Raw genomic sequence first — 16969 nt, 5'->3', positions numbered from 1 at the left:
TTTCCATAGTTGGTTGACAAAACAATCTTGTTTTATTCCTTCCTGGTGAATTGATAATTTGCTAATTATCAGCTAATTGCAGTCTTATGAATTACCCTGTGTAATAGAGTAGTAAAATATGAAAACCAGTTCATATTTGGCCAAAAAGTCCATTTGTTTTTTTCCATAAAATAAAAGACACATTTTTCATTTTCACTAATAACTTTATTGATTTAGATATTTTGAGTATACTGGCTATCTCCCATGTGGTATAACATGGATTGTTCTCAATGTCAATTTGATTGCTATCAATTTCAACTGGCCTACTCAACCATGGAGCATAATTCAGTGAGAAATCTCTAGCACAAAACTTCACAAACCACTTTTGAGCATTCAATCAGTTATAGAACCTCTCCACACATTGCACAAATCCTTTTTTGCCTTTCAGTTGTGTTTTACCTCTCTTGCAATAATAAAGCATAATATGCTGAAAATGCTGCCTATTTTCTTCCATCTTCAATATTAAAATAGCTATACAAAAATTCACCAATTTTGATACATTTTTTTGTATTTTATTTTTACTATAAACCATTTTTTATTGTTGTTCAAGTACAGTTGTCTCCATTTTCATCCAGCCATGCCCCACCGTCCCACCTATCCCTGCCTCCTCCCACTCAAACCTACCCCTTTTGGCTTTGTCCTTTATATAATACCTAATGTAAAACCCCCATATGTCCTTTATATAATGCCTGATGTAAAACTATATTTCACCCTGGCTGGTGTGGCTTAGTAGATTGAGTGTTGGCCTGCGAATCAAAGTGTTGCTGGTATGATTCCCAATCTAGGACACATGCCCGGGTTGTGAGCCAGGTCTCCAGGAGGGGGTGTGCTAGAGGCACCCATACATTGATATTTCTCTATGAAAAATCAATGTATTAAAGACCACTGTAATCAAAAGAGTATGGTACTGGGCATAAAAACAGACACATAGACCAATGGAACAGAATAGAGAGCCTAGAAATAAACCTATGTCTCTACGGTCAATAAATATTAAACAAAGGATGTAGAAGCATAAAATAGAGTAAAAATAGCCTCTTCAACAAATGGTGTTGAGAGGTCTAGACAGCTCCATGCATAAAATAAAACTTGATCACCAATTTACAACATACATAAAATAAATTTAAGGTGAAGAAAAAACTTAAATATAAGTTGTGACACCATAAAAGTCCAGGAGAACATAGGCAGGAATTTCTCAGATATTCCATGCAGCAATATTTTCACCAATATGTCTTGTAGATCAAGGGTCATAAAGGAAAGAATAAAAAATGGGATCTGATCAAAATAAAAAGCTTCTATACAGCTACAGAAAACAGAATTAAAATAAGAGAACCAACTGTATGGGAAAACATATTTGCCAATAATACCTCAGACAAGAGTTTGATCTCCAAAATATATAAAGAACACACATGATTCCACTCCAGGAAGACAAACAACCCAATGAAAAATGAGTAAAGCACCTGAAACAAATACTTCTCCAAGGAGGACATAAAGAGGGCCAGAGACATATGAAAGGATGCTCAGTATCACTAGCTATCAAAGATGGCTAGTGATGCAAATTGAAACCTTCATGAGATACCACGTCACACTGGTGAGAATGAACATCAGAAACAAATCAATAACCAAGTGTTGGAGCAACAAGTATGTGGAGAAAGCGCAACCCTAGTGCACTGTTAGTGGGAATGCAGACTTGTGCAGCCACTATGGAAAACAGTATGGAATTTCCTCAGAAAACTAAAAATGAAACTGCCTTTTGACCTGGCAATTCCACTGCTAGGATTATACCCTAAGAATCCCAAAAGACTAATTCAAAAGAACCTATGCACCCCAATGTCCACAGCAGCACAATTTACAGTAGCCAAGTGCCCATCAGTAAATGAGTGGATGGAAACACTGTGTACGTTCACGCAATGGAATACTACACAGCAGAAGGAAAGAAGGAGCTCCTACCCTTCTCGACAACATGAATGAAACTGGAAAGCATTATGCTAAGTGAAATAAGCCAGGTGCTGAAAGAGAAATACCATATGATCTCATCTATAAGTGGAATCTAGTCAACAAAGCCATCAAGTAAAATGGAACCAGAGACATTGAAATAATGAACAAACTGATAGTTACCAGAGGGGAGTGGGGAGAGTGATAACAGGTGATGGGACATCAAGAAACATTGAAAATTTTTATTTTAAGATTTTATTTATTTATTTATTTATGTTCAGAGAGAGGGGAAGTGAGGAAGAAAGAGGGAGAGAAACTTCAATGTGTGATTGCCTCTCGTGTGCCCCCTACTGGGGACCTGGCGGCAAACCCAGGCATGTGCCCTGATTGGGAATTGAACTGGTGACACTTTGGTTTGCAGGCCTGCCCTCAATGCACTGAACTATACCAGCCATGGTAAAACACTGATAAGTTTTTTTTTAATGCATGCCAATATGACAACTGTCACAATACAATCTAACACAATTGTTTTGAATAAAGTTAAAGACAACCCATCTTTTGGAAAAAAAACGCATGAACATTTGGCCAGCCCAAGAGGATAAATTTCTTTTCTACATTTAAAAAAACAATGGTCAGAGGAGGATGATCTCAGTAGAAGATGACTCACAGCTCCAAAATGCTTTGCTTCTCAGAAATACTGATAGATAGTCATGTTTTATGATTTAACTGTCTTAGTATATGGTTCTTAAGATTTGTTATATTTGGTTTTAAAACTAAACTTGTTAATTGGAAACTGGTTATTAATTATTATTTAAATTCACTTTTCTGTTTTTCAAATCCTTGTATAGTGTTTTTCTAGCTTTTGTTAAGATTTTTTTTATAAACTACCTCCTTCCTGCCTTATGACTCACAAGAATCACAGTGCTTTTTCATGCCTTACCTTAATGAAATCCAAGAGGATTAAGTAGTTCATCAAAATTATGCAGGAAGAGGAAGCAAATGTTAACTATAGCATTTTATATGCTTGGAATTTATATTTGAAAGCTCTTAATTATTGTTGAAGTGGTATCCACATTTTAAATGATGTATTATCCCATGTCTACATAAATTATGTTTGGATAAGTCTTCTGTTTTTTCTGATACAATTTGTGCTTTGGGAATAGATTTTCCCACTGTAAATTAAAGTAGGCACTAGAAAATCAGACTTATTTAGTAATGGTTTCAACAAGCACAATTAAAATTATGATTTTAAATGATTATGTCTTTGTAAGCAGTGTAGTATAACAGATCATGGATGTTTAAGTTAGGAAGTTATGGATTTGTCTCTCAGTTCTAATAGTTTCTAAAAGAAGAGAGAAAATTGCTCAACTTTTCTGCAGGACTCCATCAGATGAAACAGATTTATTGTGAGATTTGGATGAAAATAATGGTTTATGAAAGCCTAGCAAAATACTTGGCATTTGATACTCCAGCATGTTCCCTCAATCTGTATGATTCTCATTCTTAAAATCTGTGTCTATGCCTGAGGCATTGATCCAAGCTGTGGAAGGCTCCTCTACCAATAGGAATAACACTGGTGGGAAATCAATGCTCCCTAGAAACAGTAGTCAATCATTTGATGATTGATAGTTGTTGCATATAGTCCAACAGGGGTGTGTATTCTCTTCTGGTCCCAGGGGTTACCCATGCAATTAAGTTCCAAATGTGTATACTTGTAACTTGACTAGGCATACTTCATTGGCTTCCTCCCCTTCTCTGTGTTCCCACCCCACTGTCTCCTAAAGATATTTACTGGAACCAACACAAATAAATTACTTATATAAAAAATATTTTTTTCCTAATGGCACCTTAGGAAAAAAATTCTTTATCTTAAAATCATCTAACCGTGATGTCATTGTAAACTCATATTTATGGCAGAAAATGCATGGATTTTTGTAAAACAACTCAGGAAAGGAAAAAATGTTCAATGTAACCATGACTGAAACAGGCACTATTAATAGTTTTGATTTCTACTGGGTCCACCATAGGAGAACTTTATAGCTCAGTATTTCTGTTAAACCATATCCTCACAGTGTTCAATGTGTGAAGTAGAACAAAAAGAAAGAAAAAGATGAACGAAAGATAGGAACTTGTGTAAAAATAACATGACTTGGAAATAATGATAAAAGGAACTAGAAAACAATTTCTGGTCTCTAGTGAGAAGCCTGCCCTTGGCTCATCCCTACCACCACAGGACAACTTTTATGTTAAACAATGGCATTTTATTTTCTGTCTGCCTAGGGACACAAACAGGTCTTGAATTTTAAACTGATGGGGAACAACTCAAATGAGATATATCTGTTTTCCTTTCTCACTAGACTTTAAAAATAATAAAAATTTGACACTTTCTATGAAAAATTTGGGGGGATCTCAAAATCTTTCTCATGTAGTTACAATATCACATATCATTTACAAAACATCAAGGGAAAAATTAAGGCTTCTCATGTCTTCCAATTTCTTCTAGGAAAATAAGGCTGTATTTTCTGGTTAAAAAGTAATTTATCAGTCTTTCAATCATTGTTATTGTTCATCTTAATTCTTGAATCCAGTTTTGATTTATTAATAAAACAAAACCTAAGACCATCAGAGTATCCCCATATCTCTTGTGCTACATCAATAATTTCCCAAGGTGTTTGTTACTGAAACAATTCAGGAGAGCTATGTAATTTATAAGACATAACAAAAAATAACCTTTGAAATTCTTATCTAGATATGATCTTAAAAACTCAGTAGATACTTAATTTCTTAACAAACACATGATTGATTATCTATTATATTGTAGGAACTACATTGAATTGAATGTAGTGAATTGAATTGAATTATTCATTGAATTTTTCATTGATATTGCTTGAAATGGAAAAATACATTTAAGGCTAAATGGGGCCATTTTTTTAGTCTTCTCAAAATAGTTTTCATTTTCTTCATTTTACTACAAGAGACACAATGGGGCCTTTTCCATTGAACCCCAGCCCTGGCAATAAGCCAAAGAAGTATGTTTTCAATAGAAAGATCTTAAGCATGAATCCTTAGCTGAGATTCCAGCTGTTCCTTAACTTACAGTTATGAGCGAATCTGAAATCTTGCTACACATACTCGAGGGGTGTATGCCATAGACAATTTCCCACAAGAAGGCGCTGTGCTGAGGAAGAATTTGTAATAAAGTTAACTTTATTCTAAAAGATTTCCAGATCACATGGTAGTCTTCCCACATTCGATTCATATAGGCAGCCCAACTACCTCTAAAAAGTGTGGATTGCAATATCTGCATTTTAGCAATATAGGAATAAGAGGGGATGATAAGACAGAATAAAAAGTCTGGAAACTTAGGTATAAACAGATGCTGATGCTGTAAATTTTGTTGGCACAAATTTAGTGAGTACTGTGAAAAATTCAGACGATAAAATCAGGAGGTAAAGGTACCTAAATTGGTAAGGAGGTTGTGCAGAAGCCAAGACAAAATCAGGTAAACAACAGTCTTAATGCTGGGCTGACAAAGGGAGAATAAAGGAACTAGCAAGAGACTTGTTTAGGATGGATTATGTGACTAGATTTGGAAGCAGGTTATACCTAATTTAGGCAGCCAGTAACAAGGGCATGAAAACAGTTTGACTCTAACTTTTACTTAGATCATTGGCATTTTTAGGTTATAAATTTGCATTATTGATAACTGAACCTTTAGTTTGTCTGTTGGAATTGGATTTACAAAGCCTTTTCACATTGATTTTCTCACTTGTGATCTATGATAATCATATGATATGTAGAGTAACTATTATCTATTTCAGTTTCTAGATAAAAAAGTGAACACAGAGAACTTAAGCAACTTAGACAATACCACCAGGAAGTGGAGTAATTCCCATTGATTAAGTTCCAGGGACTTGGTATCCATCTATTTTCAAAATTCTTTTAATATTCCTGTGAAATAGATTACCTTTATTTTCTTTCTTTTTGTTTGGTACTGTTTTATTTGTTTTTTATTTAATCTTTATTATATTAAGTTTCATTATTTCTAGTCCCCTTATACCTCCCTCCCCACCACAAGCATCACCGTGTTTCCCATGTCCATCAATCATTTTCCATTTGTCTTCAATCCTTCCATCCCCTACCCTCCCCTAAACACCAATTGTCATCTCCTCTCCATCTAAGAGACTGTCTTTGTTTTGCTTGTTAGTTCAGTTTGTTCATTAGACTCCACATATGAGTGACATCATGTGGTATTTGTTTTTCTCTGACTGGCTTATTTCACTTAGCATAATGTTCTCCAGGTCCACCCATACTGTTGCAAAGGGTAAAATTTTCTTCTTTCTTATGGTCAGGTAGTATTCCATTGCATAAATATCCTCTAGTTGTGTTATGCACTCATCTATTGTTGGACACTTGGGCTGCTTCCATATCTTGACAATTGTAAATTATGCTGCAATGAGCATAGGAGTGATTACGTTCTTTCAAATTAGTGTTTTGGGTTCCTTCAGATATATTCCTAGTAGGGGGATCACTAGGTGAAAAGGCAGATTTATTTTTAATTTTTTGAAGTATCTCCATACTGCTGTCAACAGTGGATGCACTGTTCTGCATTCCCACCAACACTCTTCTAGGGTTCCCCTTCATCCACATCCTTGCTACCACTTGTTTGTTGGTTTATTGATGATAGTCATTCTGGTAGGTGTGAGATGGTATCTCATTGTGGTTTTAATTTGCATTTCTCTGATGATTATTGACATTGAGCATCTTTTTATATATCTATTGGCCATCTGTATATCTTCTTTAGAGAACTGTCTGTTCGGATCCTTTGGCCATTTTTTAATTGTGTCATTTGTTTTTTGGGTGTTGAGTTTTGTAAGTTCTTTATAAAATGTGGATATTAACCCCTTACCAAATATATCGGTGAGCGTATTTTTCCATTCTATGGGTTGTCTTTTTATTTCGTTGATGATTTCCTTTGCTGTGCTTCATGCAGTCCCATTTGTTTATTTTTTTCTTTCATTGTTCTTGCCTTGGGAGATATATATGATAAAAATTGCTATAAGCAATGTCCGGGATTTTGCTGCCTATGTTTTCTTCTAGGATTTTAATGGTATTTGGTCTAACATTTAAGTCTTTGATCCAGTTTGAATTTATTCATGTGTGTGGTGTAAGTAGGTGGTCTAATTTAATTTTTCTGTACATATCTGTCCAATTTCCCAAAACCATTTATTGAATAAACTGTCTTTAGCTGGTTTTATGTGCTTCCTTCCTCTGTCAAATATTAATTGATGATAAAGCTGTGGGTTTATTTCTGGGCTTGCTATTCTGTTTCATTGATCTATATGTCTGTTTTTATTCTAGTGCCATGATGTTTTGATTACTAGGGCCTTATAGTATAGCTTGATATTAGGTAGCATGCATCCTTTGACTTTGTTCTTCCTTCTCAGGATAACTACTGCTATGCAGAGCATTTTGTGGTTTCATAGAACTTTTGAAATATTTGTTCTAGTTTTGTGAAATGTGTTGTTGGACTCTTGATAGGAATTGCATTGAGTCTATAGACTGGGCAATATGGGCATTTTAATGATGTTAATTCTTTCTATCCATGAATATGGTATGTACTTCCACTTATTTGTATCTTCTTCAATTTTTTTCTTCAGTATATTATAATTTTCCATGTACAGTTCTTTCACAACCTTGGTTTGGTTTATTCCTAGGTATTTTATTATTTTTGAAGCAACTGTGAATGGAATTGCTTTTTTTAATTTTTCTTTTTGTTAGTTCATTATTGGCATATAAGAATGCAACTGGTTTTTGAATATTAATTTAGTATCCTGCTACTTTGCTGAATACATTGACCAGTTCTAATAGTTTCTTGGTGGAATTGTTGGTGTTCTCTATATACAGTGTCATGTCATCTACAAATAAAGACAGTTTTACTTCTTTTCTAATTTGTATGTCTTTTATTTTGTTTTCTTGACTGATTGCTGTGGCTAGGATTTCCAGTACTATGTTGAATAAGAGAGGTAAAAGCAGATATCCCTGTCTTGTTCCCAATCTAAAGGGCAATGCTTGTAGTTTACTTCCATTGAGTGTGATGCTGGCATTGGTTTGTCATACATGGCGTTTATTATGTGTAAGTAAACTCCCACTTTGCTGAGAGTTTTGGTCATGAATGTGTGCTAGAGTTTATGAAAAGCTTTTTCTGCATCTATTGATATGATAATGTGGTTTTTATACTTCATTATTTTTTGTGACGAATCACATTTATTGACTTGTGAATGTTGCACCATCCATGCATTCCCAGAATAAATCCCACTTGATTGTGGTGTATGATCTTTTTGATGCATTGCTGTACTCAGTTTGCTAGTATTTTGTTGAGGATTATAGCATCTATATTCATCAGGGATATTGGCCAGTCATTTTCTTTCTCTGTAGTGTCTTTATCGGGTTTTGGAATTAGGATAATTCTGGCCTCATAAAATGAGTTTGGGAGGTTTCCTTCCTCTTGAATTTTCTGAAATAGTTTGAGGAGAGGTGTTACTTCTTGAGATGTTTGGTAAAATTCACTTGTGAAGCTATCTGGTCCAGGGCTTTATTTGTTGGGAGTTTTTGGTTACTGCTTCAATTTCACTATGTGTAATCCGTCTATTCAGATTTTCTGATTCCTCCTGATTTAGTGTTGGAAGACTATATGTTTCTGGGAATTTATCCATTTCATCAAAGCTGTCCAATTTGGGGGCATTTAGTTGTTCATTACATTTTCTTACAATATTTTGAATTTCTTTGGTGTCAGTTGTTATTTCTCCTCCTTTATTTGTGATTTTATTTATTTGGGTCCCTTCTCTTTCTTTCTTGATGAGTGTGGTTAAAGGTTTGCCAATCTTGTTTATCTTTTCAAAAAACAAGCTCTTTGATTCTCTGATCTTCTGTATCCTTTTTAGACTCTATTTCATTTATTTCTGCTCTGATTTTTATTATTTCCTTTCTTCTACTTACTTGCCTTTGTTTATTGTTTTTTCAAATTTCTTTAAAGATTGTTTATTTGAGCCTATTTTTTGGGGACAGGCCGTTATGCTGTTAATTTTTCTCTTAGGGTTGCTTTCCCAGTATCCCACAGATTTTGGGTTGTTGTGTCCTCATTTTCATTTTTTTCAAGATATCTTTTGATTTATTCCTTCATCTCATTGTTGACCTATTCATTGTTTAATAACATGTTATTTAGCTTCCTGTCTTTGAGTGTTTTTCAGTTTTCTTCTTGTGATTGATTTCTAGTTTCATAGCATTGTGATCAGAGAAGGTGATAATTATGATTTTAATCTTCTGAAATTTATTGATACTTCTTTTGTGTCCTAACATGTGGTTTATCCTAAAAAATGTTCCATGTGCACTTGAAAAAATATGTATATTCTACTGCTTTGGGGTGAAATGGTCTGAAGATATCAATTAAATCCATTTGACCTAGTGCTTCATTTAAGGCTGTTGACTCCTTGTTGATTTTCTTCCTGGAAGATCTATCCATTGAAGTCAATGGTGTGTTAAAATCCCTACTATGACTGTATTTCTGTCGATGTCTCTCTTTATGTACATAAAAATTTTCTTTGCATATTTAGGTGCTACTATGTTGGGTATTGGATTTTTCCCTTTATCATTATGTAGTGTTCTTCTTTGTTTTTTACTATAGCCTTGGTATTAAAGTTCATTTTGTCAGATATAAGTACTGCTATCCCAGCTTTTGTTTTCCATTTGCATGAAATATCTTTATCCAACCCTTTACTTTTAGTCTCTGTGTATCTTTTGATCTGAGATGGGTCTCTTGAAGGCAGCATATTTATTGTTATTCTTTTCTTAACCTTTCAGCTACCCTCTGTCCTTTGGTTGGAGCACTTAAGCCATTTACATTTAAAGTGATTGTTGATAGATACCTGTGTAGTAGCATTTTATTGTTAGGCTGTTTTCCTCTGTTTTCCCCCCCTTCTTTCTCTCTTCCTTCTTCTTCTTCTTAAAGAAAGCCCTTTAACATTTATTGCAGTACTGGTTTGGTGTTAACAAACTCCTTTAGTTTTTTCTTGTCTGGGAAGATCCTTATTTCTCCTTCGATTTCAAATGATAACCTTGCTGGGTAAAGTAGCCTTGGTTGTATGTCCTTGCTTTTCATTGCCTGGAATATTTTAAGCCACCCCCTTTTGGCCTGAAATGTTTCTGTTGAGTAATTAGATGCCAGTGTAATTGGTGCTCCCTTGTAGGTAACGACCTGCTTTTCTCCTACAGTTTTTAGGATTCTCTCCTTGTCTTTAAGCCTTGTCATTTTAATTATGTATCTCAGTGTAGGCCTGGTTGTATGCAGCTTGTTTGGGACTCTCTGAGTTTCTTGGACTTGTGTGTCTTTTTTCTTCACCAGATTAGGAACTTTTTTGGTCATTATTTCTTCAATTAGGTTCCCAATCCCTTGCTCACTCTTTTCTCCTTCTGGTATTTCCACAATGCAGACACTATTATGCTTCATGTTGTCCAAACTGTTTCTTAAGCTCTCCTCATTTTTTACAATTCTTTTTTATTTTTGCTTCTCTGCCTGATTGTTTTTTCTATGTTGTCTTCCAAGTCACTGATTTAATCCTCTGCTTCATCTAACCTACTGTTTATTCCTTCCAGTATATTATTTCATGTATTGCATTTTTTATTTGTGACTGGTCCTTTTCTATGGTTTCTATGTCCTTTCCATGCTGTTGAGTATCCTTATAATCATTACTCTAAACTTTTTATATGATACGTTGCTTGCCTCCATTTCATCTAGTTATTCTTCTGGAGAATTCTGTTGTTCTTTCACTTGGGGTCTATTTCTTTATCTTTCCCATTTTTGGCTGCTTCTTTGTATTTTCTACCTCAGTTGTTAAACTAGTCAAGCTGTCTGGAACACAGTAATTCTTGTGGGCAGGGCTATTGCTTGCCCTCAGGCTGATACCACTTGGAGGGGATTCCTCTGTCTGAGAAAGATGACTTCTGCATTATGGGTAATGACTCAGCACAGGGATCTGAGTGGCTGTTCCTTTATTCTCTCCCTAGAGCCACGAGCCCTAGACTCTCCTCAAGGGTCTCTAATCCATTCTTCCCTCCAACTGCCAGAGCCCAGGGTTAAGCAGCTGTAAATGAAATTTTGTGCATTGGTCCTTCAGGAGGTTTTCTGTGTCTCCAGCTAGCTCTCATTGGCAGAAAGAGACCCTGCTGCTTTTCACAGCTGGATGTTATCTTGGTTGGTTTCTGACTCTGGTTCTGCAAGCTGGGGGGCCCAACTTGGGGTTTAGTCCTCACACTTCTCAGAGGGAGCCCCATAGCCACTGAAACACCCCTCTGGAGCTTCAGCTGCCACTTTGGGAGCCTAGCCAGCTCGCTTTCAGCTCCTGCGCACTCCCTACAAATCTCTTTGTGGTGGAGTGGTTTTTTTAGTCTGTACTTGTTTATAAGGCTTCTCTCCAGATAGTGTTCAGTTGGTTAACTACGATGATTTTCTAAAGTTTAGTTTTAATTTCAGATTGGCTCTGGTAGGAAGTTAGTGTAACTTCACTTACTCCTCTACCATCTTGGGTCTCCTACTTTTATTTTACAGGTGAGAAAATATGAGTTTGGGGAATTGTGATAATTTACCAAAGGTCACATTATACATGGTAGAGTTGGCTGTTGAACTCAGTCTGTCTGGCTCTAGAGTTTATGCTCTTAACCTCTAGGCTGTGTTACTTCTGTTTAGATTATTACCATTTCATATTAACACCCTGCTTCCAATATATTTTTTGTTTTACTTCACTAAAATTTCTACCAATGCGAACCCATTTAAATTTAGTAATATCTGGGCTGCTCCTAGCCAAGCTAGAAGCATCAACCCACAGATGATATTTTTCTCTTACAGTCTCCATGCAGGGAGGCAGGTGTTACAACACTGCACTCCCTACAAAGTTGTAGATCTCTAAAATCCTCACAATCTGTATGTTTTGCCACTGGGATGTTTTTCAGAAGTTGCATATAGAACCATGACTTTCTTAGAAGTAAGCAGAGTTGAACATGCTGTAATTTCAGCTTTTCTCATAGTCCAGGAACTGAAATCCAATCAATAGTAAGTTGTTCTTCTGGGTTTTGAAGATGGTATGAAGGGAGTAAAAAGAAAAGAAGGCAAACTTTCCCCACTTCACAATTTTGCCTGGGGATAGCCCTTCACAGGAACCACTTGGTTTTCAGTGTGTCTTGTGGGATATATGAAGAGATGAAAGAAACAAGAGTCTATGACATTGACATAAATCACAAAATATATGGCTGTTAATAATGAGACCTTTTGTATTGGAGAAGAATCTAAAAGGCATGGGAGAGCCCCACATATAGCTCACTTTAAAAAAGTTAAGCTGTATAATTTCCTTTCTGAGGCTATAATATTTTGGTCTTTTTCAGATGTTATGCCAAGAAATAAAGGCTGAGGGATTGGTAGAAGTAGCATCAGTTCATTAGTAAACCACTTGATGGTATATTTGCCATGAGCCTTCTGTTTTCTTTTGCTGGTAGGGAGCCAAGAACATTGGAAAACATGAACTTATTTTTAAAAATTAAATAAAACCCCCTCTGTTGAAATGTCACTACTTCTCAAAAATGACATCATTTGTTAGCTGAAATATTTTTAAGATCATTATGTGGTGGAAGGTGGGGGGAGCAAAAATGACAGTGGGAGGTTTTAAAAGTTGTCGAGAGCCTTCCCAGAATGAGGTTTGCTTAAGAGGATTTGGAGTGCACTTATGTTCTTCCTAAATAAACAAAGAGCCTCATCTTATTCTTTTGAGTCTTCTTACTCAAGACTTAACTGTCAATAATTGTGATAGTTTTCTGTGAGTTTTTCAGTTTATATGGATCAAAGAGCCATACTTTGTCATAAATAATGATAACTGAGCAAAGCTGATGTGGGAGTGTTCTGTTAGTGAGATGGTAGGATTAAGGATGTGGTAGAGAGCACTGTACTAGAATCTTTATTAAGGACACGTGCATGGCTTTGAATAAAATGCTAAGGATGATGGGGTCCATAGAAGTAAAAACAATGCCAGGGAACACTTAATACGTCACTGCTAAGGTAATTGGTCTTGGGGCTTGGCCTGACTTCGTGTACAGGTGACACATTGGTTATCCTAAGAGAAATAAACAGTACCTGAGCATTGGTATGATTGGAAGTTAGCCTTGTTAAGAACATGCTTTGAGCCCAACTGTGCAATCTAAAAAATACATGCCTGTGAGAGAAACCTCTGGGGGCCATTTCCCATAGGCTATCCAGTCATATTTATGTCCTGAAGCTAATAGTCACATTGTACCCTTTATAGTTATTTCTTTGGCTTATCTCTGGGTTAGTGTAATTTTATACTAAAAGTAGACAAGAATATTTGCATTTGTCATATACTAGGGTTTCTCTTTAGTTTCTTACTCAGCATTTTTGATATGGAGGTGAATCAAAAATTCTTCAAGTCTGCTAATGAGTCCTTACAGTGTCATATTTTCAATCTATCAGTCCCTCAGTATCATGATCATATTAAAAAAAAAGAAACCACATATGAGTGGATTTATTTCTGGGGTCTTTATTCCGTTCCTCATGTCTATATGTCTGTTTTTATAACAGTACCATACTGTTTTGATTACTATAACTTTGTAATATATTTTGCAGTCATGAAGCCTCATGCCTCCAGCTCTTTTATTTATCAAGATTCCCTTGACTGTTAGTGGTATTTTGTGGTTCCTTGTGAATTTTAGAAATTTTATCTTGTTTCTGTGAAAAATGCCATTGGAATTTTGATAGGGGTTGAATTGAATGTTAAGATGTCTTTAGGTAGTATGGACATTTTAATAATATTAATTCTTCTAATCTATGAACACAAAATATCTTTCCATTTGCCAGTCTTACTCAATTTATTTTAACAATGTCTTATATATTTCAGTGTATAGATTTTCAAGTCCTTTGTTAAATTTATTTCTAAGTATTTAAATGCTATTTAAATAGAATTTTTTCTCCCCTTGATAATTTTATGTCTCCCCTTGAGAGTTCATTGTTAGTATATAGAAATGCAACAGATTTTAAAAAATTTTATTTTATTGTTGTTCAATTACAGTTGTCTGCATTTACCCCCCACCATTCCCTCCACCCCAGCCAAGCACACCTCCCTCCCTTGCTTCCACCCCACCCTTGGTTTTGTCCATGTGTACTTTATACATGTTTCTGAGAACTGCTCCCCCCATTATCTACTCCAACCTCCCCTCTCCTTACTGTCAGTTTCTTCTTAATTTCAATGTTTCTGGTTCTATATTTTGCTTGTTTATTTGTTTTGTTGATTAGGTTCCAGTTAAGGGTGAGATCATATAGTATTTGTCTTTCACCCCCTGGCTTATTTAGCTTAGTATAATGTTCTCCACTTCCATCCACACTGCTGCAAAGGGTAAGAGCTCCTTCTTTCTCTCTGCTCCATAGTATTCCATTGTGTAAATGCACCATAGGTTTTTGATCCACTCATTTACTGATGGGCACTTAGGTTGCTTCTAGCACTTAGATATTGTAAATTGTGCTTCTATGGACATTGGGGTACATAGGTTATTTTGGATTGTTGTTTCAGGGTTCTTAGGATATAATCCCAGAAGCAGAATTGCTGGGTCAAAAGGCAGTTCCATTTTTAGTTTTCTGAAGAAATTCCATACTGTTTACCACACTGGCTGCAACAGCCTGCATTACCACCAACAGTGCACTAGAGTTTCCTTTTCTCCACATTGTCTCCAACAATTGATTGTTGATTTGTTCGTGGTGGTAATTTTCACTGGTATGAAGTTGTATCTCATTGTGGTTTTAATTTGCATCTCTTGGATAGCTAGTGATGCTCAGCATTTTTTCATATGACTCTGGACCCTTCTTATGTCTTCCTTGGATAAGTGTCTGTTGAAGACTTTTGCCCATTCTTTAATTGGGTTGTTTGTTTTCCTGAACTGGAGTCCTGTGAGTTCTTTATATATATTGGAGATACCTAGTCCAAGGTATCATTGACAAATATGTTTTTCCATATGGTTGGTACTCTTTTCATTTTAGTGCTGTTTTCTTTAGCCACACAGAAGATTTTTAATTTGATTAGGTCCCATTTGTTTTTTCTTTCCTTTATGTCCCTTGCTTTAGGGGTCATATCAGTAAAGATATTGCTGCATGGAATGTCTGAGATTTGCCTGCCACTATTTTCCTCTAGGACTTTTATGGTGTTGTGACATATATTTAAGTTTTTTATTCACCTTGAATTTATTTTTGTGTGTGGTGTAAGTTGGTGATCGAGTTGAATTTTTTTGCATGTACCTGTCCAGATCTCCCAACACCATTTGTTGAAGAGGCTACATTTACTCCATTTTATGCTTCTTTCCCCTTGGGAAAATATTAATTGACCATAGAGACTTAGCTTTATTTTGGGGCTCTCTATTCTGTTCCATTGATCTATGAATCTGTTCTTATGCCAATACCAGACATTTTTTTTTTTATTACGGTGGCCTTGTAATATAGTTTAATGTCAGATAATGTGATCCCTCCTACTTTGTTCTTCTTTTGGAACATTGCTGTGGCTATTCAGGTTCATTTATGGTTCCATATACATTTTTGAAATGTTTGTTCTATACCTATAAAATATGTCATTGTTATTTTAATAAGGATTGCTTGAATCTATAAATTGCTTTGGATAGTATGTACATTTTGATGATGTTAATTTTTCCAATCCATGAGCATGGTACATTCTTCCATTTGTTTGTCTTTCTTAATTTCTTTCTTCAGTGCTGTGTAGTTTTCTGAGTACAGGTCTTTTACCTCCTTGATTAGGTTTATTCCTAGGTACTTTATTTTTCCTGTTGCTATATCAAATGGGATTTTTTAATTTCTGTTTCTGATATTTCATTGTTGATATACAAAAATGCCTTTGATTTATGAATATTGACTTTGTATCCCAACCTTTGCCAAATTCACTTGTTAAGTCGAGTAGTTTTTTGGTGGAGTCTATAGGATTTTCTATTTATACTATCATGTCATCTGCAAACCATGACAGTGACAGTTTTGTTTTCTCCTTTCCTATTTGGATGCCTTTTATTTCTTTTTTTTCTTGTCTTATTGCTGTGGCTGGGACATCCAATACTATGTTGAATAGGAATGGTGAAAGCAGCCAACCTTGTCTTGTTCCTGATCTTAGTGGGGAAATTTTTAGTTTTTGTCAATTGAATATGATGTTGGCTGTAGGTCTCTCATATGGGGCCTTTATTATGTTGAGGAACGCTCCCTCTATTCCCACTTTGCTAAGTGCTTTTTATCATAAATGGGTGCTGTACTCTATCAAATGCTTTTTCCTCATCTATTGTTATGATCATGGGATTTTTGTCTTTTGGTTTGTTTATGTGATGTATTACATTTATTGTTTTGTGAATATTGTTCCATCCTTGCATCTCTTGGATGAATCCCACTTGATTATGGTGTATGATCTTTTTAATGTATTGCTAAATGTGGTCTGACAGTATTTTGTTGAGGATTTTAGCATCTATGTTCATCAGCGATATTGGCTTGAAGTTTTCTTTCTTTGTTGTGTCTTTATCTGTTTTTTGGATTAGAATGATGCTGGCTTCATAAAAAGAGCTTCTGAGTCTTCCATCTTCATGGATTTTTTGGAATAATCTGTGAAGGGTAGAGGTTAGCTCTTCCTTAAATGCTTTGTAAAGTTTTGTGAAGCCATCTGGTCCAGGGCTTTTGTGTGTTGGAAGTTTTTTTTTTTTATAACTGCATCAATTTCATCAGCTGTTACTGGTGTATTCAGGCTTTCTGCTTCTTCTACATTCAGTTTTGGAAGATAATATTTTTCTAGAAATTTGTCCATTTCAACTTGGTTTTCAAATTTCTTGGCATACAGTTCTTCATAGTAATTTCTTACAATCCTTTGTATTTCTGTGGTGTTAGTTGTAATCTCTCCTTTTTCATTTCTGA

The sequence above is a fragment of the Sturnira hondurensis genome, unplaced genomic scaffold, assembly GCF_014824575.4.
Source record: "Sturnira hondurensis isolate 20B ecotype Veracruz unplaced genomic scaffold, ASM1482457v3 Scaffold0006566, whole genome shotgun sequence".
In the NCBI taxonomy this organism is placed as follows: domain Eukaryota; kingdom Metazoa; phylum Chordata; class Mammalia; order Chiroptera; family Phyllostomidae; genus Sturnira; species Sturnira hondurensis.
The sequence above is the reverse complement of the archived record's forward strand: the minus strand, read 5'-3'. Positions refer to the sequence as shown.